Source organism: Caloenas nicobarica, chromosome 5 (genome assembly GCF_036013445.1).
Source record: "Caloenas nicobarica isolate bCalNic1 chromosome 5, bCalNic1.hap1, whole genome shotgun sequence".
Classification (NCBI taxonomy): Eukaryota; Metazoa; Chordata; class Aves; order Columbiformes; family Columbidae; genus Caloenas; species Caloenas nicobarica.
The window spans coordinates 34,858,300-34,881,288 of record NC_088249.1 but is presented as its reverse complement, the minus strand read 5'-3'; the positions used below and the strand labels follow the sequence as shown (position 1 = coordinate 34,881,288).

General features: G+C 47.1%; 1 long non-coding RNA gene across 1 annotated transcript; it reads right to left on the bottom strand.

Annotated features, from left to right (window-relative positions):
- Positions 1-775: 775 nt before the first annotated feature.
- LOC135989637 (uncharacterized) lies at positions 776-3,419 on the bottom strand. Its single transcript, XR_010606329.1, has 2 exons — positions 3,270-3,419; positions 776-987 (listed from the first exon to the last, which is right to left on the bottom strand). It is a non-coding gene; the product is annotated as an uncharacterized LOC135989637 (long non-coding RNA).
- Between the last annotated feature and the right edge of the window lie 19,570 nt (positions 3,420-22,989).

The window sequence follows — 22,989 nt, the reverse complement described above, 5'->3', positions numbered from 1 at the left end:
GAAACCTGCCAGAAACGGGGCAAATGCAGGAGTGCAATTAGCAAACCGTATTCCCCGGCTGTTTGCAGGGAGTGTGCGTTCCCCCTTCCCAGCTGTGCTGGGGTGGAGGTGAATTTCCAGTGCAGCGGGAGCACTAACAAGTTAATGTTTAACATTATTATTACCTCATCTTCCAGAGGCTCCTTCTAAACATAACAATTGACGACAGGCTCCTGATAGTTTGGAGGAGACCGACCTCAGCCCTAAGACTATGATGAATATGATTTCCCTTCCCCCTCTGTTTTGATTTTCTGCTCTGTTACTCCAGAGCATTGGCTGGCCATGACCCCTGGCTGCTTTTTCTGTAATTACCAGCTCCTGCCAGATTTACTGTGGAAGTTAATGTCTGTTCCAGCCAAGTCAGCCCCACTGTTAGATTGTACGAGACAGTAACCCCTTCAGTACAGGCAGAGCTGTAGCTAAACAAAACAAAGAGTCAGGAAGGGGCTTCTCCAGGCCCTGGGGAAAGCCTCACGTGCTTGACGAGGGTGCCGCATTAACACTGGCGCTTTCATTACGCAGAGGCAGGCCACGAAATTTTCCTCGGGGTCTTTCAAATCCTGCATGGGGTGCTCGATGAGGAAAGAGCAAAAAAGTGACTCTTAAAAGAGCTCTGACAAACTCTCAGGCTTTCCTCTCAGTCCGCTATGATCCTCTGGGCCTTTCCTTCAGAGCCTGTGCGTGGTCTGGTGGGACTTTCTTTAATAAATAACATTCTGGACAGTTACCCTTAAAGTTGTATTTTTTTTCAGATGTTGTTTTTGCAAGCAATTCTTTTTACATGTTCAAATGAAGATTGCTAAAAAGGGCAAGATCCAGACTCGGATGGCTATCCAAGAGGGGCACATGTCTCAGCTTCGGTCCAGCCATCAGAAACACCTCGTCTTGCATCCACACATTCTGTCCTGCTGATCAGAGCAGCTCCTGGGCTGCACTCATTACAACAGTCTGCAAATACAAGAGTATTTTAGAGGTCTGTAGAAGATGAAACATACTTGAAACACAGTCAAGGGCTAAATGCAGTTAAAATAAAGGCCAGATTCTGATGAAAATTATATTTAGCTATGCCTGGAATAATTCCATTTAAGCCATTGGAGCTGTGAGGTGCAAGTCCTGTGCCATGGGGTCATGGGGAAATTAGATGAATGACCATAGTATGGTGTGCACCACATGAGCAGAAGTGGCCACAACAGCAGTGAGCAATGTCAGAAGCTGCTGCGCTAGACACAGCTGGGAGATAATAAAGAGGAATCAAAGAGATCATGCAAGTACCAACCTGTTCATGTGACCTGTTACTACGGATGGGAAAACATTAAGAATAGACCAAGTGGGCCTGAGTAAGACATTTGCAGTGAATTCTCCTCTAGGGCTCCCATATTGCTGTTCAGTGTTTTGCAGACACAGGCACAGTAAGTGCATGCTGGAAGTAGGTCTGGTGCCTCCAGGAAGTATCATCAGATGTGCTGCATGTGCCCTGTACTGTTATTCTTTGCATTTTAGATTGATATTAAGATATATCAGGCAGTACACATGCAGTAGGTCTGTGCAATCTGAATCTGACTTACTTCACGTGGCTGGTTAAGCACAGTGCATGTGCACAACAGCGTGAGTTGGGGTGCTGCCTGTCCCAGACACCCCAGGGTGACTCCTGGGCACCTGCCTGAGGCTCTGAGACGTGCTGCAGTGTAGCAAGGGGCTTTTGACCTGATAGGCCAACCGGATATTCAGAAAACCATGAGAAATCCATAAAGCTTAAAAAACAAAAAAAAAAATACAGAAAGATCCAACTGGAGATATTTATGCATGGAAAAAAGAGGACATATCTGAAAATATAGATGTATGGGCAGCCCCAGTCTTCACCACAGTTTGAATCTGTGGTTCATGGCAGATAGCCGACTCTTGAGAAAAAACAGCACTCCCTTCTTCACCAAGGCCATCAGAGCCAACTTTCGGGTTTGTGGGGCTGTGAGCAGGACCAGGCGCCCGAGCAGCTTGGAAGGAGAGGCTCTGTGCTTATTCCCACTGTGGAAGCTGCGACTGGAGACACGCCAGGACAGTGGGGCTGGAAGTAGCAGTTTGACATGTGGGGACTCATACACAACCTGACTTTCGGGTAAAAGATTTTTGGACCAGCCAGCGACCAAGGACACACCTCAGGCGTGAAGAGCTGCTGGCTTTCTGCCTCCAGATTTGACAGGAGCTCACCCGTACCCGTGTCCCCAGGGTGGGTCAGTGTGGGGCTCTCCTGGGCTGCATGCCTTTCTGTATCGACAGGGAAGGGAAAGTCTCTGCCCTGGTAATGTTGGCAGCAGATTGCAAAACACAAACAAGAGTAAACACAGAGTATCCCCATCAGAAAGAAGGGGAGATGAAGAGCTGAAGCCCTCTGCAGTACTCTGGGTGCCAATTCTGGACCAAAACCAGGAGGAAGCTCACCTGTCAGCCCTTCTAAACCCTGGGCTGGGTGAGGACAGCAAAGGAGACCCTGCACGGGCCTCTCAGTGATGAGGCAGACCTCTCAAATCCTTTCTAGCGTGAGACAACCCAGTGGCCTGTCACGCGACGGAGGGACGTGTCTGGCAGGCTGGCCCTGCGAGAGGCAGGGGCTGTGGCAGGAGGCCATGGTGGCCTGGCCGCCCGCCAGCCCGCGAGGTTCGCCTCCTCCAGCAACCTGCCAATCTGCCGCCCCTGGACGTGCCGTCGGGGAGCGGGAGAGCAGCCCGGCCGCGCTGCGCTCAGGCGTGAGGTATTTATTATCCCAGCAGCGGGGAGGCGTGAGGTGGGAGTCGGATCGGCGAGGAGCGCAGGGGCTGGCTCTGCCCTCGGCGCGGGGGACGCCTGAGCTGGGGGCAGGAGGGAGCCATGGCACCGTGGATGGAAATCTTCGTCTTCTTGAGCTGCACCAGGGTGCCACAGGTGCCTGGTGTTGAAGGTCGGCTGAGATAATCCCCACCAGTATGGGCTGGCAGCATTGCCCTCTCCCTGCACTGCTCAGGACGACATCTCAGCCCAGTTCCCAGAAGAGCTCCCCACGCTTCCCGCTCTCTTCTTCTCTTCCCGCCTGCGACACGCCACACGCCAGACACGCGGGCACATTCGCCCGCTCTCTGGGTGCCACCACGGGCTTTGGGGGGCACCCCAGGCTGCCGCCGCGGGAAGCTGTGGCAGGCGTCAAGAGATGCCAATGAGCGTCCCAGCGTGAATCGGGAATGGGGTTGTGCCCAACTCACCTTCCCACACGCACAGAAGCCCTGCATAAATGCTGTGGCACAGGCTGATTCGTTTCGGGGCAGGCGTGTGAAGCAGCCACAGGGAGGCACGGGCTGCCACTGCAGGGTAGGTTGCTGGTCCGGTTAGCCAGGTACCTGCCTCTGGCCTCAGCTCCCCCTGCGGAGAGGAAGGAAGATCTCGTTCCTGCGCCCAGGGCCACCTCACACCCCGGCTGCCGCCCACCTCGCGGGGCACAGGCCTGTTGTACCCATCCTTCATCCCTTCTCTTCCCCGCACGGGTCACGTTCCTGCACCTGTGGGAAGCCGCCAGGTATTTTCATGTTAGGAATTACACAGGATAGATAAACATGTGTTACAGGCCACTTGCAACATCTTTACTTTACGGAAGCAGAGTTTAAAAGAGTTTCCAACAGTTGTAGCCTGGCATAATCTTGGTTACTCCAAAAAACTCAAACCTTCAGTTTCACAACACTGAAAGAGTTGAAGTGGTGAAAAATGAGACTTAGGCTTTCATAATTTTTATATCACTCACTGTCTGGTTTTGGAAAGGTATTTTCATCCTATATTGAAAGGCAAAATATATTGTCAGCATCTTCTTAAGTGTCTTCAGGTGCAAGCAGATGTGATGGGAAGGCCTTGCAGGAGGGCAGGAGTGGGACGTAGCCCTGTCAGCCCCGTTTACGATGCAGGCTGGGATTTGCTGCTGAATATGTTGAGTTTGACTGCAGCTTTCTTTTGATTTTGGGGAGGGTACGTGTTGTGTTTGAGTAACTGTTTTAATGGCTACAGCCTGGGAAAGGAGCTTTTTGTGCCTGTAAATCCAATGGTAAGGATGTGGAATTTGTCGGTTTGAAAACTGAAGGATTACACCTATATTGGTGTGTTGATCAACAATTACCTATGTGCAGACTGGTCATTATTGGCAATTATGGGTACTGGAAAGCCTGTGTAGTGAAACAGTCTCTATGGTAAACACGCTCAGCTATCTGGTCACCAAGCTGTGGGTTTTTTCTTGCAGGGATGGCAGCTGACGCAGAAACCAGCAACAGAACAAAAGCTTGGTCAGAGGGAAGGGGGTTTGCAGCGTATGAAGTGAGTTTTGATTCATTCTCGAGCTCAGACATTGCTTTGGGAAATGTATTCTCTTCAGGTCTCTCACTGTGACTCTATAAACAGAGGCAGCGACTTGCATTTGGAGGCACTAAAAGTGATTTAAATGATTCAGCCTGGGATTTTTGCCAAGCAGCACCTCCTTCTGTTTGCTTGGGGGGCTTTTCCACCCTCCTCCTTGCTGGTGGGTTGGTTGTTGGTGTTTTGGTTTTTTTGGGTTTTTTTCCCCTTCCATGCAAAAATTTTTTGAGACTATCCTTTGAGACAGCCTCTTTCTCCTAATAGAAGAAGGGGGAAAAAAAAAAAGTTTGCTTCTCCAGATGGACAGCTGCTCCCTGCGCCTTTTGATGTTGCTTTTATCTGCCAGGCCAGTGCTCTCTCACCCTCTCCCCTCCCCCGGAGGCAGTTTCCATGGGGGTCTCAGGGGAGCTTTGTCTCTCACATGTGTTTAAAGAGAAATGTGGAGCTGACACAAAGGCTCCACGGCTCGACCTTTCGCCCTCCGGAGTTATGAGGGCCATAAAGCTTGAGTCCCTGGTAACAGTGCCGATGACCAGGGCAGTTCTGGACACAGACAGAGCTTTTTTGGCAGAAAATTGTTTAACTAAAAATAGTTCTAGGGAGGAAAATAAAAGATTGTGCAAACTAAGCAATGTCTTTTATTGCCTTATTTGGTGTTAATGGTAGTAGTGTAAATTTCTTCAGTATGGCCAGAGGCAGATGGCTTCATTGCATTTAATATCAGATTTGAAATGCATCAGGCACAGATGAAAAGTGACACCGGCTGAGGTGCTGGGGATCAAGCAGGTGATGGATGGTGTGCAGATGCAAAGGACCAGGGCTGCTCCGCTGCAGCACCGACCTCCAGGCAGAGCTCAGCAGTGGCCGGGGTGAGGCACAACCTCAGGCATTGAGGCTTTCCCCACCAGGAACCGGGAGAGCTGCTTCTCCTTGCTGGAGAGGAGGAACCTCAGAGCCCACGAAGGCCTGAGGAGCCACCGAGCCTGCCAACAAGCAACATTTAGCCTCAGGTCTCACAAAAGTATTCAAGTGCCTTAGCTCCAGAGCAGAGGAAGGGATTGCTGTTTCCTTACCGCTTGCATGAGGCTCTCCTTGAGCTAGGTGTCCAACCTGGGCTTTTCCCACCATGATTTGACTCATTAGTAGGGAAATCTTTCTCTTTTATTTAATACTTATTCAGCCTGACTAGTAACGGATCCAGGTGCTCCACAGCTGAGGCAAAAAGTTCACTAGCATTTGCTTTCCTGCTGAAGCTCTTGCCGTCTGCCTAAAATGGGCCAGACATAGAATGAAAGGAGAGAAAAACTCCTTGATTCTCTTGCTTCCTGCAGGGGGTATTTATTTGCAGGAGAGCTGCAAGAGTGTTGGGTCCACAAATGACTTGCCCAGGACATCTATTGGCCTAATGATGAAGCTGCTCTCCTCAGAGATGCCAGAGACCAGAACAGAAATTCAGAGGTGGAGCCTTCATTTCCTTAAGGGAAGCTCTCACGTTTGAATGCTGGGTGTGATAAGGGGCAGGTGACCACGAAGCTTTGTCCTCCCAGTTTTCTTTCCTCCAAGCTAAACTTGCAGCACTGTGGTCTGGCCATTCAGACAGCACAGGCTGGCAGGGCAGCTGCTGCTGGGCAGGGGTTTGACTGTGTGCGTGGAGACTCTGAATAGGAGTTTAAAAATCTTTATAGCATCTAAATATTGTGAGAAAGTGCCTCATTCTCTTTGGGAGCAGGTTGTTTGGGAGCAGGGGCCACCTGTTAGATATGTATGTGTGGGTATATCAGCGCCATGGGGTTCTTATCAAGGTTTAAGGCTATGGCAGTAGTAAGACATTTCCCAGGAATCTTTCCTTAAACTGTTGTTCTTCTAAACCAGATGAAGTGAGGGTCACTTGCTGTGCAAAGAGGGATAGGTTTTTCCTACTCACAAAAAAAAAAAAAATCAGGATACTTTTGTCTTAGGTTAAATAAAACAAAGCCAGGGGGCAGGGGGGGAAATCAAGCCTCTGAAAGAAAGAAAAACCTCAGTGATTTATACAGAGACATTTTGTGGTTTTAACCTAAATACAGCTACTGTTAGAGCAGACAAGGAGAATTTTTACACCAAAAGGTACACACAGAAAACACAGCTTGCATCTCTTGCTATTTACATGATCTCTCACCCTGGTAGTCTTTTTGCTTGAAACAAGCGGCTTTGTGTGTGAACACGAAGTAAAACTCCCTGTGCAACCATGCACCAACAACCGCATGCAGTAATTCTTCGTGTAGCTATGTTTGTCTGCCTGTCTTGCATGATATGGTGCACATATGCACTCTCATTTTCTTCCTGTAAATCTCCTTTTCTTTTTAGAAAGTTGTAAACCTAAAGATAACAGCACACACTCTCTTAAAAGCAAGGCTGACACTGAAATCCTTGGTTTAAAAATGTTGCAGGGAGGAGAAAAATCCCCATCAGCCCAAAGCCAGCAGATTTGGCTGGTGTGCCAATTGCCACTCTCCCACCACAGCATGGGGAACGTACTGGGGGAAGGAACGGTGCAAAAAAGGAGTGCGAAGGGCAAGCAGTCCTTTGGCTCTGGCGATCCTTCAGTGGTATATGAGCCCTAAGGGGATCACATGACAGGAATAGAGTAAAACAACCATCTAGCTCCTCTAAATCACATCACCTTGTAGAATCAGCGAACACAATCTCTTCCCTCCCATATATCACCCTCACACCAGACAGATCTCAAACGCAGAGGAGAATCGAGCACTTCTGCTCCAGAGCATGCATCTGCAGTTAATAACACATGATCCTAATCACGGCTCCCAGAGCCCAGGGCTAGCTGATAACTGTCTTCTGACTACTGACCCTCCTAATCTTCTCATTCCTGAGAAGAAGCAGATATTGTGAACGATGTTTTCTTTGCAACTGGGACAAAAATAGTCCTCCTTTTGCACAAGGAATTCAGATAGATAGCAAACTAAGGGAGCGGCAGAACAGCTGAGCAGCCAAACTACAGGGCTGGGAAAGGTCCACATCACCTATCTGGCTCTGCCGCAGACTTGCTCCCAGCGACCTTAGGAAAATTAGTTACGGCCTCAGAGCCTCATTTTCTTCCTCTGGAAAAATCAAGATAAGGATAGACAGCAACTCCAGAATGGCATTGTGAGGATACATCATTAACTGGTATTTATGATGTGTGTTGAATTTTCCAGAGTAAGGTGGGATGTAATATTAATGGCTGAGAAACAGGCTTTGCCGAAATTGCTTCTTTACCCAGAGGGTGGTTTCATGGCTTCTGCAGCAGCCCTTGAGGCTGCATTACCACTGAAGGGTAACTCGCCAGCTCTCCATTTACACTTTAAAACCTCTACACAGGCAGCAGCAGAGCCACAGATGCAGCTGCAAGAAGAAACCACACACCACAGTTGTGCAGGTGCATGTGGGCCCCAGTGGGAAAGAATATTAACTATTTCCTGGTAATAGGGACACAGAGGTCCTTCACGTGGATAAAATTATCTCAGCACAGTTCCAGGACACAGCCAGTGTGGGAGGCTGCTACCCGAATGCCCGAATGAATACAGAACTGTGCTTAACAGATCCTGGCTTAAATGACTACAGACTAAATATTCTGGATTCTCTTTCAAATTCAGCTAAGTTTGGCCATTGCGTGCCCCATGTTTTCAATGTGGCAGGGAAAGCTCTCATCCTACAAATTCAATTTGTGTTAGTTTAAAGCTTTGTATCTGGAAGGGATAATTGATATTTACCACAGTATTTCAAGATTGGATCCATTGTTTTTAACAAGCTAATCATATTATTTGCATCCCTCCTTGACAAAAAGTTGCAGCAGGATCATTCTTTGTGCCCATAAGGTACCTGGGAATTAGAAGAATAACTCATAATTGATATTTTTTTCATCTTTTTGGAGGAAAATTGTCTGTTTTGATTCTTCTAATTTATTCTTTAATTACAATTATTGTCTGAAATGGAAACTTCATGATTATTTGCAAAAGTAACAAGGCATGTTTCCCTTCTCTGAAAAGACTGAAGTGAGAATCAGGCCTCCAGTATGAATGTACACAGAAACTACATTTTAAAATCATTTTCTATGAAATTGCTTCCAGTTATCTGGTTTGCAGAATATTAAGATGCAAATCTAGGCAAAGTAGATTTTTTTTATACACTTAATCTCTGTGAACCTATTAGGATTGGCTGAGCTGAAGCTGCTGCAGGAGATAATGATGTTCTGCTGAAACACAGCAATGCTTCAATAAACCCTGACAATGATAATGCACTGAAATAACAACATGTGGCATTGCAGTCCACCCACACATCACCATGCATCATGCCAAAAATGTCACGATGTGCTGATGATTAAGTTTCTCTTCTAAAATCACAAAGCTGGCAGCTCTAGCTGCAGCACTCAAAACAACCTGTGTTTTTTCATCTCGTGTCTTTGGCTGGTTTCAGTTGTACCCAGGATCTTTCTTACTTGAGATGGTGATGGTGGATGCTCCTTAGGCATTTAAAAATGGGATTCAGAAAAATATTTAACCATCCAAGTTTCCACTTGTACAGAGCCCCGTCTGAACAGTATGAGGCTGTAAAACTAGGCAGAAAACCTGGTAAGAAAGAAGTCTGGCACCAGATTTTCTTGCCTTCTTGCTTTCAGAGCAGAAAGTACCCTCTGTCTTTCAGTTCTTTGAAATGTAACTTCCACAGGTTTTCCAAATGCCTTTGCACTTAAAAACATTTGAAAGCTTGGATTTGGCACAAATCTCAGCAAAAGTTTAGAGTGGTAGTTAGTTGGAATGATGGCAGAAGTGGAATTTTATCTTCCCTCTATGTCACGGTAACAAAATGGTTATGAAAACTTGTTTTTGTTTTTGTTTTTTGTTTGTTTGCCTTCTACTTACCACTGGTGGAGCTAAAGTAAAGATGAAAAATTTTAGGAAAAAGTGCTTGAATGGCTCAGGATAAATCCAAAGAAGGCCTGCTGGCAGTTAGTTTGGAACACGGATGGAGTTTTGGTGCCTATACCTTATGTTTTAACTTTGATAACTTCAGGTACTGCTTAACTCTGCAAATACCTACTTTCAATGGGTGCTTCAACTCTTAACATAAAAAAAATTCTATTTAAGTACTCTTAAAGTTCTATATCTACACATGCTTACTAGCACTTCAGTGTTTGTAGGTCAGAGAAGTACGACTTCTACCCCACATCAAAGGTCAATGGAGATCCAGTCACAAAGCCTTTCTTCTCTCCACCCTTCCCTTCTTTTCCCCATTGGGCTGGATGATGATGCCTGCTGCTTTTTTTCTTTTCTCTCAAAGCAACAGTGATGATGGTGATGATCCCGTGTTTTCACACAAGAGCTTGGCAGTTGTAGCAGTCTTCCCAGGATATACATCAGATGCCACAAACTGACAGGCTTAAATATGGTTAAAATTCCATTAGAGCTTTCTCCATCCTAACCAAGGGGAGTGCTCTCCTGCTTTCATTTAGTATTTCCAAGGTAATGGGGAGATAGACATAATTCCTTTCTGAAGGGCTTGAAATTCACATTTCCCACCTCCCTAGAAAGTGTTATAATAATCAGAGGAGAGACTGGGGTTGGACACTTCTCTTCTTGCAGGTCTTCCAGCAGGGAAGGGAAAGAAATTAGATTCACTATGTCAGAGTGACGAGCGGCCATGGCTATGATGTGTGCTGGCTGGGGCACTCGCCTACCCACAGCCTTGGGTTCCTCGCTGTGCCTCAGGATTGATTCTGTGTTTTGCACTAAGCAGCTATTGCCCGAAGTACCCAAACAGCCCTGAGATCAGCACGTGGAGCCCGAGCGCAAACTTAACAGAGTTACCTACTTCTATTCTGGTCTCTCTCATTTATAATTATTTCCTAAAGTTGTCTTTCCAAGAAGGGAGCTTGTGAGTACCCCCAAATCTCTTGCCTACTGGCCCAAGTACTCTAAGCAGCTGTGGCTTTATGGGGGTTGGAAGGTTAGGAGAGGGCAACAGCAGGGCTTCACTGCATGTCACGCTTTTGGCCAGTTGCACCTGCTAAGATATCACACACTCATGAATTACGTGATATGACAGTGGCCATGCAACTGCGCTACATATTTCTCTCTGCACTTAGGTCAGAGCTGAGTCTGTCCCTTCCTCCTGGCAGGTCTGAACTTCCTCAGGGTCCTGGTTTCTGCTCCATGGGGCTGAAAATTTGGTATCGCAAAGCCTGGCCCTGCAGTGACAGAGTTCCTCTTTTGGACCCATCAAGTATAGCGTGGGAGCAAAGCCTAATTATGTTTTGGTACCATTTAGCCCTCGATCTTTTAGGTGACACTGCCAGTTATTACTGGGCATTTCATTATGGTGGTGATATTTTGTTATGGGAACTCCCATCCCCTGCCCACTGAACTGAGACTGCAGGTGTCACATCGCAAAGGCAAGTGAGCAGTTCCCCTAGAGTTAAGAGCTTTGGATGGCTCTTGTGCACAGACAGCTTTAAAAACAGGGAAGGGTCTGACAGACCCCATTACTGGTCAGAGCCAGTACAGAGCCACCGATTCCTGCAGCATGGCCGGCACACAAATATAAAAGTAAATGTGACGCAGTGCACCGTCTCCTCAGGGAAAGGACTTTGGGAACTTCCCGTACAGACATGGGCTGCGTCTGCTCCTGGTACATACCGCAGGGGAAATGGAAGATGAGAAACACCAAGGGTGGGAATTAAGACTGTGTTTTCATTTCCTCTTTCTTGTTTGTTACTTGGTCCTTCTCTAGTAAAAGAAAAAAAAAATTACAACAACAAAATACCCAGCTGCACCTGGCTTTTTACATAAATGTTCTCTTGCACTTAAACTCGTTCACCTCCTGGCAACACTGAAACTCCAGAAAATACAGCGTGCTCTCTCTTTAAGAAAGACTGCTCCCTGCCCAGCTGTTGACTTGCCTGAAGGTGAGACCTCTGCTTAAATTCATGGCTCCAGCTGTCAAAAGCAAAGAAAAGCAGCTTTTCCTTGGCGGCTCTCTGCTTTGGGTAGAATTTGACATCTTCCTCAGTCAGCAGAATTTAATCAGCATCAAGTGCCCACAGCCGCTCAGCTCCATCACCGCTGGGCTGGGGCCGGGGAGCCAGACCTGCGGAGGAGAAGAGGGGGAGAGTCTGCAATACAGCAGGCACAAACAGACACGGGCACAATCGCCCACTTCTACAAGAAATCCAAAGCTTGTCACCATCCAGGGAAAGCCTCATTATACCCTTTGACTTAAGAACTGCTGTTATCATGCAGTAACCTTACCCGGCTCAGGCTCTGCTATGTCCTCCTGAGCAGCTGAGAGCAGGTGAATGGAGTGAGTTATTGACAGCTGACAATGATACTGATTTCCAAAAGAAAACCAGTGAAATGGGCTCAGGGATATGGTTTCCCAGACTTGAGCGAACGAGTAAAGCCAAGAGAGCGACTCCTGAGATGGCCATGCCCTGTTTGCCTTTCTCGTAGGGAGGAGAGTGCTTTCAGTTATGGTCACACAGATGTCAACAAAATAAATGATCCAGATCATGCAGCAAAACTGTTAAAGCGAGCACCTAACCTTTAAAGCCCAGCATTTGATGCATTCCCGAACCTCAAATGGTCCAGTCGGACCGGCACGTGCAGACACAGGTACATGCAGACGTAGGTACATGGAGGCTTGTGTATGGACCTACCACAGCAGGAGGGCATTTGCTTTTCTCCAGTCCTGCCACCTCCTTCCTGCAACTGAGCCCCAAGATCCCGCAGAAACGCACCAGGGACCGACCAGGGTAATGTCCCAGCCAGGGGGGTTGGTGTGGCAGGTCCCCTCGAGGCTCCAGCCCTGCAGTGGGTGCTGGGGCGGTGCTGGCGCTGCCCTGCATGGTGCCATCGTTGGGGGACCAGCCTGGCTGCCCGAGACCCTTGTTTTGGGGGGGGGCTCGGTCAGTGCACGATGGCTGCTGTTCTGCTGTTACAACAGGAGTGTGCACGGGGTGTTTTTTCAAGTAGACTTTGTATTGGTGCTTACCCATTTAAAACAACCTATTCACAGTAAATACTATCTGCCTGTGTGTTTTCAACATACAGCTCCAGACCTTCCTATACATTTAGTTCATTTCTAGCACCTGCAGCTGTTACCCATTTCCTGACAATATCATCGTGCCCATTGAGGAGAGGAAGGACATGTTGGGTTGTTGATTTTTTAAAAAATGTTTACCTCTTCCACCTGTTTGATATTAGCCTGCATAATGGCAGAGGGTTCCAGCAAAGGAGGCGGCTGCTGGGAGCAAACAGGAAACGAAGCAATGCCCGAGGTGAGGGAGGCAGTGGGGCTGGGGAGGGTGTTTGGGGGGTAGTAACTGCTGAACATCCACTCACCTCTAGGCAGAGGGGTGATGTAGTTCTCCCCAGATCCAGGCTGGGTGTCAGGGGGACACTAAAGCACCGAATGCCCCCAGCTAGAAAAGAAGAGGGGTGGGAGAGAAGGAGATGGGTAAGGGGGGAGACGCTGTGGAGTGGGAGCGCAGGTAAAGGCTTGCTGGGCAGGGCTGGGGGAGGGCTCGCAGGTGCATTGCAGCCCAGGAGCTTGACAGTGATCAATGTAGAGCTCAGGCTGTGAACTGTGCACTCTCGCTGCCTGTAGCCATGAATGTGGTGGGGTTCCTCCCCACCCCGGCCCCGTTCCTTTGTATTTGGGGAATGAACTTCATAAAACCTGCATTCATCGTTACTGCTCAGCCACATGACAAACTTCTACTGAACTGTGTCCTGGAGGGGTGATGCAGCCACAATAACAAGATCCCTCCTGCTCCAGTCATTAAAAACACGGCATTTCTCATTTCACAGCGCTGGGGGAGGGGACCGAGAGCAGCCGAGGAAGCAAATCCCACTGGGGGTACTGTTACAATATGAAAGAGACCATTAACCCCGTGCATTTACCTACACAACTTATCAACAGATGTCCTACCAAAAGACATACTTCTAATCTTATCCTAGTATTGCTCATCTTTCTCAACATTTACCTTCAAAAAAGCTGTTACTGATAAGCAAAATTACAGTCTCACTTCCCTTCTTGAACCTCTTTATTTAAAACTTCACAGTGCTAAAAGGTACAATGCTGATCTTGTACAGCGTCTGGAGTCTTCTCAGATGATATCCCCATTATATGAACAGCTAACTGAAGACATCTGTCCGATGCAATTATCTGGACATTGCACATTTGTTTTATAAGTATTATTTTAGGTATTACTTGAGGATAATGTATCTAATTATGTTTTTATGAGAGTGATGTTATTTTTGAAGGTGGTTTTCCACTGTCAACAGAGTCCCGTAAGTAGTCAAATATTTTGTCAAATTTCTAGTAAAATGTTGTTATTGATTAATGAAGTACATGTACATATTTAATTATTTTAATAATTCTTCTCAGCCTTCTGTAACTAGGGGAAGTGAAAAGCACCCTTCTGTGCAGATCCTTTGCTTTCATTCACTGTAACAGATTTTCATGGCAGGAGGTGAACTCTGTGACAAGCTTTACATCCATAGGATTACCTGCTGTATAGCACTCTGCTTGTGGGAAACGGGCCAACTAATAATGCTGGATTAAAGAATAGATGGAAATGATGGAAACATATTTTATTTTGCAGTCAGGAATATTTTGCTAGAAGTTCTAAAATTTTCATTAAATTTCGTGACAGCAGCTCACACTACTTTATAAAGTACGAGGGAAAACACTTTCAGCAAATGTCTGCAGGAAGCTTTTATCTACCAACTCCATTTTATCTGTTTTCTAAAAAAAGGCCCTATAGACTCTGACACGGCCAAGTTGCTGTGGCTTACTAAAATACCAGTCTTGGCTGAACCTTGGTTATTGTACAAACACGTGCTTTTAGCTGGGGCAAACACGAGATAAATGGCATTAACTTTTCTCTCGGGTATAAACTAACATGTTTCACCCCACAGCGGGAGATGGGATTGCAGGTCAGGCAGCGCAGCTCAGCTGATGTGCAGGAACTCGCTGAGCTGAGCTGAGACTGGAGCTGCCTCCCAGCTTGCTGTGAAGTCCTGGTCCTTCCCAACAGGGACAACAAGGGTCCTTTCCTCGTGCCTGACCTGGTGAGCACAGAGGGAAAGCGTACTATTAGTTTTATTTAATTTGCATTACTGTGATACTTAGAAGCTCCGGTTTGGATTAGGACTCTGTTGTGCTAGGCGCTGCATAAACACACATGAAAGCGTGACGCTGTCCTCAAGAGCTGCCTGCCTTAGGCAAACACACACGGGAGTCGGGTACAGTTTCACACAGAGGTTGGGCTTTGTCTTCCTTGGTGCCTTGTGCTGTGCCAAGCGTGTTGTCGGCTCTTGCAAGCCTCCGTATTTAACTGCCCGCACCTCAGCCTGCTCTTTGCTGAATTGGTAATTTGGCAAGTTCCTGTGTTTGTGTAGCGTGCAGTAGGCTACACAGAAGGATACTTGAGGCCAAGCTGGGACAGACCATGTGAGTCTGTTTTAAGGGCAGCTACAAAAAGTCCCCATGTATTGCAGTTCTGAGTGGAGAGAGCTTAAACAGGCTGAGCGTGGAAAACAAGCGCCCAGCGCTCGGCGGCTCCGGGGCTGGGAGGAGACGGAGCCGCGCCGGCAGGGGCAACGCCACCAGGCTGGCTGGGGCTGCTGCAGGCCTGACCCATGCAGGGTGATGGCTGCAGGCCTTGCTGTCCCATGGGAAGCATCTCCCCATCAACCCAGACAGGCTGTTAATAAACAATAACAAAGTCGTTTACCTCAGAGGCAGGGACTAAAGCAGGACCAGCAAGAAGCAGTTAGTTTAGTCTGTGATAAATGTTTGTTTGTTTTCCCTGGAGGCTGTTAATCGGACTTCTGGCTTTAGCAGAAGAAATCCCACCTTGTTCCCTAAAACTTGCTCAATAAGGATGAGTCATAAGCAATGTCTGTTTTGAAGCAGCGATCCTTCCTTCGCCCTGTGTAGGAATGGTAGGGTGACTCCTGAAAAGGAACTGGCTGAAAACCTTTTGGATAATACCCAGTGTGCACTGGCCGGTAGTGATAGTCTCATGGCGATGTGCATCCAAATGGTGCTTGGGACTTCTCTTTTTCTAAAAGTAAGTAAAGAGCTGTCTATGCAGTAATCTTCTGACTTCCCCTCTTCCTCTCAAAACTAAAGATCTGACTACACTACTCATGCAAAACTTATTGAGAAAAGCTACATTGCTTTTTATAGATAGCCAGTCAGCCCAGTTGTGTTCGAGACCTTCTCTGCAGAGTGCTGTTCTGGACAGAGGTCACCAGTATGGCTACCGCATCGTTTACACCTATGTCGGATGGATATGTGGTGTGCTGCTTGCAGCTACAGCGTCTTGTGGGTTGAACAAGTGATGTGGGCAGATTGAGTCAGGGAAAGTGTTTACATATCAAAGGACGTAAGAATTCTCAAAACCGGTATAAACCTAATAAACAAGTCTCATCAGGTGTTGTTCAAGGCGGTTTGGTTTTGTTCGGAAGTAAGAATGCAATGCAGTCGAGGTGTTGCGGTCTGACTGATCAACCAGCTCAGGTCAGGATGGGGCACAAAGCCTACACCATTTAGCTAACTTCGCAGCAGAAGTGAAGTGTCTTGCCTTTGTTTCAATGTATTGCACTCTGGCTCACTTGTGATCAGTCGCTCCCTATTAAAAATACACATTTTTACTCTTGTAGACAAAATCCATAAACATTTGACCTCTGGAAATATGATATACCGCTAAAGACAGCCCTCGAAAAACCTGGAGTATGTACGTGCGTTATAAATTCCCCCAATCTCACAGGACCAGCACAGTAGAAAAAAAGATAATCAGTTGTGTCTCTTGGTCTCCCTCTCCATCCTGCTCCCTCACCTCCCTTGCGCTCCCCCTCGCTTTGCTGTGAGATGTGCCAGCACTAGTCTTGGCAAAAGCCAGTCTTGGATCTTAAAACTGACGGAAACTGCAGTGTGTTCATGACTAGCTCAGCCTTTACTGGGCCTCCTCTCCTCCTGCCCCAGCCCGCACCGCGAGACGAGTACGTGGTGGTGGTGGTGGTGTGCTCTGCGGAGACGCAAGAGAGGGGCATCCGCGCCCAGCGCCTTGTGGCTGCCTTGCAAGCACGTAGTTTGTGCTCTCATAAATCAGGGCCCTGCAATGGGAAGGCTGTGTTAACACATGTGCACAGAAAACTGCCCGTTAGGAGCTGCACAGCAGCTCGTTTTCCAAAGATGCTACCAACCAACAGCTGGGCAATAAAGCACTAATTCTCCTTCAGCCACACACAGCCTGGTCTGAATTTCAACCAGGGACTGAGATATGACAGGTTTCAGTTCTCATCCCCAGTACCTCACAGTGTCTTGTCCTGATTCTTAAAACTTAAATTACCTCATGAGTAAACACCCATGCTATTCTCAATGCATACGCATCTATGCGGTCCACGCCAGGACTTCGGATGGAAAGGGTCCGACTGGGCTTTCCAAATCATAAAATGTTGTTAATAATTTTTGAAGCTCCATCTTAAGCTTGCTCTCTATTTTCCCCTTGTTAAATTTAATGGAAATTTTTTATATAAGCTTGTTCTCCTCATCATTATTTTCTACCATCTTGTTCTTATGTTAAGGTCATGCTTTAGTTTAAATAATTACTTTTCTCTCCCTTTTGTTTTATTGTCTGACATATTTAAAGGCCCCTGTCCCTGCTCATCCATGCTTTTTGTTTTGTTGCTATATAAATCAGTTTATTTTATGGTCTTCTAAGACAGTCTCTTCACTTCCCTGATCATCAGTTGTTCTGGTCTGTTTTGTAAATATGGGTGACAAGTGCTTTATCCATTGTTCTTGATGATGTTTTGATACTGCCTTACACAATGGCAGTAATGCTTTTCTAATCAGCTGAAGCATCTTGCCTAATACATCCTGTGACTACGCTTACCTCTTCCGTGGCTCTGTGTCATGTTGATGGCTCAGTTACCCTGTAATGGATGACTACAATTTGCTCTTTCTTCACCACTGTTTCTTCCAAATACTATGCCCCTGTCCTTATAGCAGCAATTCCTGCTGCCTAGGTGTTTGACCTTATGTGCTGTGAATTTCTGAAGTCATCAGATTTTTCCTGGTATTCTACCTGTCCTCTCTGTTGATGAGACATCTCATCTTCAGTAAATTTTATTAGCACATTATTATTGTTATTATTATTACGCCTCCGTCAGCCCTGCTTTAGACAAATGATAATAAAAGCTCCTTAACTTTCATCTTATGCTGTTTCTGGTGGGAACCTCATTCCCTAAGTTATGACACAGAAGTTCTGTTGCAACTCCTTTTCATCAATGGCAGAAGGTATGCTGGCACCTTTGCCTGTCTATTTCTGCCGGACGCTTTTCTCCAGCGCAAAAAAGGCAAAAGGAAAGGCGACTTCTCCACTGCACAGTGGAGAACAGCAGCGTGCCGTGATGTGATCACCCCTGAGCAGAGCCGAGGGCGAGATCCCCAGATGCACTTGGCAAAGCAGCTGACACACCTATGGAGGGGGACAGAAAAGGATTTCTGCTACTCTTATATTCTTCCCAAATGTGCTTTGGGATCCATTCTGGAGGCACGTTTTACTGGGATTCAGCAATATCTAGCTGTGCCCTTTACTCCAAGCAGGGAAGAGACTAGAAAAAACAAACCAGTCTCAAGTTTGTGCGGCTATTCATCGTCTTCAGTCTGGTCAGCTCCATGGGGGAAGTCTCAAGGCTTTGAGTGCAGCGTTTCCAAACACTGAGAACAAACCTAAGCATTTGTAAAAACCACAGAGCGTACAGTTAATACACCCAGATGTGCTGTCAGCTCCACAGCACTGCATCGGTGTGGATGGAGTGTGTAAATCTTGGAAAGGTTAAAGCTGAGAGACTAGCGATACGCATAAAGACTCATGTTCCTTCCAGGAGGAGGAGGGGGGTGAGGTGTTATCATTCTCCATTAATCACTTACATCTCCAACCTGCCTAAATCCTCTGAAAAGAACCAGCAAAGAAAACACCAGCTGCTGTAGCTCCTGCTTTTTCCTGTGTACCCTCCAGTTTCCCTCCCTCCTCCCTGCCTTCCCCAGACTGTGTTTATTTTTACTGCTCGTGAATCAGCCAGGAACTTGCTCCCTGCAACAGGATCAGCTGAGAACAAGCTGCAGATTGAATGTTCCCTGAAATCCCGGGTTTGTTTTGTAGCTTATGACCTGCAGCAAAACAGTGGAGAAAAGGAGAGAAAGTGACACACATCTTTCTTACCCAGGGAGATGGCACTTTCATTCTGCAGAGAGCGGGACTTCCCCAACCTGCTCTTTGAATGCGTGGCAGCTTTCACTAGAGGTTTTGAGCATGCTTAGCTAAAAACCGTGAACACTTTGGGAAGGCAGGCCACCACACCGCACCACAAGCAGCACAGCGGCCCCCTCAGCAGCGGCTGCTCCTTCTCACATCGCTATGATGGAAGAACTGCCTGGTCTTGAATAGCAAAGGACAAAAGGATTTACCTTCCAAGCTTGATCATACCGTGGCTAGCCCAGCTCTGGCATTAGGTCCCTTCCAACCCAAACTATTCTATGATTCCATGATTGGTGCGACAGCTTGCACTGGGGCAGGGGTACACGAGCCCTCCTGTTAGCAAAGTCACTGCAGGGGGTAGAGAAGAATGACAACTGGTGACAGAGAAGTGACTGATGGGGAGGAAAGAGATGAGAGAGAGAGAGAAGGGAACAAGAGGGAAAAATGGAAGGCAAAAAGGAATTGAAACACACCCCCAAAAAGCGTACGTGGGAAAACAGAAAAAGAAAAGGCAAAATCATTCTTGGGAGTACAAGCTTATTCCTCAGCGGGGGCAGGGTTGTCTCTCTGGTCCCTCTCTGAACCTGCGCTGTCTGACCAGAGCACCCACGAGCACCAGACGTGTCCCAGGACGCATTCTCCTGCCACACTGCAGTCCCGGTCCCCAGGAGGATCACACTGTTGATGCCCAAGCAGTGAGAATTTGGGGAACCAGGTCTGGAGTCCTGTCCTCCGCAGAACAGGGAAAGCCTTACTATGCAGACACACGTAAATACTAGCTTTCTCCAGACTCTTGTGTTCAAACAGTCCAAAGGCCAGCCTGACAGGTGCCATCTCATAAATCATGTCATCCAATTTAAATCCAGCATTTCGATCTGTACGCCTTTGAAAGGCATGAAGTGCCACCCTTGTCACCAAGCCGAATGGAAAAGCACACTTGCCTTGGTGAGTGGGGAGCGTCCGCCGGGCAGCGCTCCGGCACGGCACACACCGGGAGGCCGGCTTGTCACTTCGGCACTGGCCTGGTGCAGAACTGCTAATCTCTTTCAGATTGAAGAGGCTGTTTGCTGCCAAGACCTCTCTGCCAAAAGATAACTTTATAATACTGATAATCAGGCGCCCTGTGATGATAAAATGCCTGTTGCTTGCCTCTGTATGAAGAGTTTCTTGCTGACAAGCTGCTTATTATGGCAAACCATTTGTGTTATGGAAAAAGCAGAACGTTTTACTGAAAAGTAGCAAAAAATCTTATCTTAGCCTAGACGTGGAGAAAGTGCAATTAATTAATTTGTTTCTGAGTCTCTAGACATAATAGATTTTATAGCACAGCTATATATTGTAATTACAGGATAGAGCAAGCCTGTACTGTACCTTGTAGTTGAGTGTGTAATGAGGAGTGAAAGATTGATGTTCAGTGTGGTCAGATGACTCATACACTGGTAACGACCCAACTGGTCGAGCAAGAGTAACAGGCACCTGAGATAGCATTTGATGTCTTGCTGAATAATGTTATTGTTTCCTATGTTGATCATCTTCCTCTAACCTGGTAATTAACTTGTCCTAACAGCACCGAGTGCAACACAACATTGAAGACACCGCTGCTCCATGTGTAGCTGGTGTCATGCCACTGCTCATCCCTGCGCTCTCTGTCCCCCCTTAAGAGCACCACGGGATTTTCCCAGACTACACACAGTGGGAATGGCTATATGAGCAGATGTATGACACACAAGAGGTGCCTTCTGAGAAGCTTGCACTGATGATACTCTTCAGTTTTGTCACAGAAAACAAAGAAAGGAGATGAAGGTGAGAGAATATCACATCTTGGCTGCAAAGTGATGTTAGGCAAACCTTCAGTGCAGATTAAGCCTGTTTCATCCTGGGATTTGTGGAAGGGGGTTTTTTTGGTCCTGAACATATCCTTTTTGTGATGTTCTTCCTAAAGACCTGGAGCACTCTTCCTCCAGTGGAGTTCAATGGAGCTATAGCTCTCCTGCTGTGTTCAGATGATGATAAAACACCACTGGGTCATTATAAGGTTCAAGCATGACAGACACCCTACATTACTATGTTTCGCTGACTGAGGTCTATGCAAAACTTCACTGTGTGCTTGGCAGTTTAAGTCCTGGAAATTTTCCTGCTTTTTATTGGCACTGTAACCCAATCACAACTTGTCTGAAAAAAAACAAACAAACCAACAAAAAAAAATCCCCAGAAAACCAAACCAAAACCAACAGGTGGGATGGTTAAGCTAATTCTCCCTTAAAAAAAAACCCAAAACAAAGCATGCAAACAAAAAACCAAAACCAAAACAAACAAACACAACCACCACCAATGAAAAAACTTAACAAAAAAATAATTCGGTGTGGAGGTTTCTGGCACACTTGACTGCTGTATTTTCAAGCAATGCCACTCCTGAACTTTAAAAGCTGTAGGACTCAATTGTCACAGGTTTTTAAGGCTACAGGCAATAACAAAGGAATTGTATTTATAATACCTGCATTGATTCTGAGAATTTCCTTGGCAGGGTCGCACCTAAGGCTCCATGAGCTTGATTGGCAGTGGCTGGTTTACCTGCTATTGCAAGCAGAGATGACTCACCTGGGATTTCTATAGCCTGAGCACTAACAAAGAGCCTGTGACTTTCAGTCTCCCTGGGGCTCCTGTCTGCTGCTGCGTGTGAGTTTGAGGACAAAATGTATTCAGAAACAGAGAGGGGGAGGCAGAAATAAAGGGACAGGGATAGCAACAGTCTCAGGTTACAGTTCGGGTACCTGTGTTTCCTGAGTGACTCCAGTCGCAGTTCCAATGCTTAGTCTAATCTGCTTTGCAGAGCTACCCCCTGCAGCCCATAATTGCAGAAGACGCATTTGAAAAACAAGGCCAGTGAGGTAGGATTTGGATACCGATGGGGATCACGAGAGCCAAAGTCCAGCACCATGGCAAGAGATGTTGCCTGAGTGTGTAGGCAGCAGGAGGAGAGCAGGAGAGTAAGGGCGCTCTGCGAGCTGATAAGAGCGGATTAAGGATTTGGCACTGAGCGAACCATTAGAGAAGGACGTTGTTCAGAAACGCAGAGTGAGGAATCTCTGCCAGTGCTGTTCCTGCCCTATTGAACTGACCACGGCTGGAAATGGTTATCTCAAGATAGTGCTGAAAACCATTTACTAGGGCAGACAAGATGTTTTAGGTGTTGTAAGAAGGCATGAGTGACTCTTGCTGACACTGATGCTCCAGAAGCGCTGCACATGGGTCTCATTTTCTCTGTCAGGGGAGGCAGGAATTAAAATATAAACTAGCAATATTCAGCTGCTATTTCAGACCTGCTGCCAAGGTGTCCAGGCCACTTATATGGCAGAGATGCCTTCGAGCCGTCATTACTTCAGCCTCAAGTGCCTCTTCCTCCTCTCCTCTGCTGCTGTCCACCAGCTGGGGTGCGTGTGCGAGGTGGGGGGCGGCCGGGGCAGAGCTGGGGGGCAGGTGGACAGCTCGTGTAGAAAACAGCTTTGCTGTGCTCAGATCCTGCATTTTTTTCCTTTCCCCCTATTGTTAAGTGGCATTGAGCACCAGCAAAACAGGAAACCGTGTCCTGCAGCCGCCGTGGCCGTGGAAGCGGCCTCCCCGCGCCGTTCCTAGAAAGTGTCTGGACATTTGGAGGAGCCTTAGGGAAGAGCAAGAAATACCAGTAAAGCTTGCATAAGCAGGTACATGTGGCAGCTCTTACAAGAAGGTAGTCACACTGGAAATATCCAGTGGTAGCAGTCAAGACCGTCTGTTTTTCCAAAATTAGAGCTTGTGGAAATGAGAGCCATAATGGCTGAGCCAACCCCTGTCACCTCACTTATCTGGTAACTAACTTAATTGTCTCTTTGTTGTGCCGTGCAGCTCTTGTATCACACATCCTCACTCAGCCTGTGAAGAAACTATTGTTTTACAGGCACTGTAGCTTGTGTTGTGATCCTTAAATCTCAGAAGTCCAGCCAGGTCTTGCCTGGCTGGGCGGCCTCAGCAGAGGCAGGAAACAGTGCTGGTGAGGTGGTAGGTGACCCTTTTCTTCCTGAGAAAGCAACAGCCCGCAGTATCAAGAGAACAGACACTGCTTGGTTGCATTTCTCTCCTCCTGAAGAGACTGCAAATGGAGGATAGCAAAGACCTTGTGGCTCCTTTTCTAATTACACATCCCCTGGTGTTCTCTGATGTCAAGGACAATGTCGTCCTCCCTGGTGACATTCTGCTGACTTAGAATTCCTACTAGCCTTTTTTTTTTTTTTTTTTAAAGA